Raw genomic sequence first — 1,440 nt, 5'->3', positions numbered from 1 at the left:
TGCCCTCAGCTGGATAATCAGCTTTTCATGTCAATACCAGACAAATTCAGCTCAGCACTGTGGGCACACCGTAGTATGGATACTGTCCTATGGACTGTTCTCATCATCTCTGTAATCTTCCACAAGCATCAAAATGGCAACCTTGCCAATGTGTCAGATTCAAGACACAGGAAAGCAAGGCTTTGTGCCTCAGCATTGTCACTTCCTGTGCGCTTGTAGCTGGGGAGAAGAGTGACTTGATTGTGGAAGTCAGACTCCAGATAGCAAGCATCAGGACTCGGGCCGATGGATGACTCGCTGTCTTAGAAGGGCTTCTTCTCTGCTGTCATACCATTCAGGTTTATTTCTTTCCCCACACATCCTGAAGAGGATTTAAATGGCAAATTACCCTTGTAACATTGTGGTGTGTAGGTGAGTATTGTGGAGGCTGGTAAAATGTTTGCAGACTGACAATATATATATAAATTAGCCCACAGAAATCTGAAAAAAAAAATATCTTCAGAGCTACCAGAGGTACCATATGGAGAAATGACTCTCCCAGAGCGCCAGAGTTAGTGCATTTGTACTGTCATTTTGTCCAAAGGAACAAAAACCCGCATCTCGAGCCAAAAACACGAGGTCACCCAGTAATTCCCTGAAAGCGCTTAGCTTCGACTCCAAGGGACGCACCACAGTGATTGTACTTCCCTTGAATATAGGTGAGCAGAATGGAATTGTGAGGAAGTCGTGCCCAGAGAGAAATTCTAAGCAATGACAGCAGGATTTCTGTTCAGTAAGATCCCAGTGACTTGTCATTAGCTGGCAAGAGAAAGGTCTGGCAGGTTGCCTTGTCAGAGAGTCATTTCTTAGTCACAAACCCCACAGGGCAGAAGAGAGAGAACAGCGGGCCTCCAGACCACCTGCTTTGTGGCGCACACCTCAGAGGTGATGGGAAGAGGAAATATCTCCCGCTGAGGCTGGGGCAGAGTTGCAGACAATGCAGCCTAATCCAGTTCTGTGGTAAATGAGCCTAGAACTGTCACAGCCAATGGAGTCAGAACCGGAAGCAGCAGGCTCTGCAGAGGACAGCTGCAGCCTCCAACAGAAGTGAAACAGCACGCAAAATCCCTTCTCACTATGATAGTGTCACACAAACACTATGATAGTGTCACACAAACACTATGATAGTGTCACACAAACACTATGATAGTGTCACACAAACACTATGATAGTATCACACAAACACTATGATAGTGTCACACAAACACTATGATAGTATCACACAAACACTATGATAGTGTCACACAAACACTATGATAGTGTCACACAAACACTATGATAGTATCACACAAACACTATGATAGTGTCACACAAACACTATGATAGTGTCACACAAACACTATGATAGTGTCACACAAACACTATGATAGTATCACACAAATACTGTCATTTGAAGTGTAC

The sequence above is a fragment of the Mus musculus genome, chromosome 2, assembly GCF_000001635.26.
Source record: "Mus musculus strain C57BL/6J chromosome 2, GRCm38.p6 C57BL/6J".
In the NCBI taxonomy this organism is placed as follows: Eukaryota; Metazoa; Chordata; class Mammalia; order Rodentia; family Muridae; genus Mus; species Mus musculus.
This window is presented reverse-complemented; position numbering follows the sequence as displayed.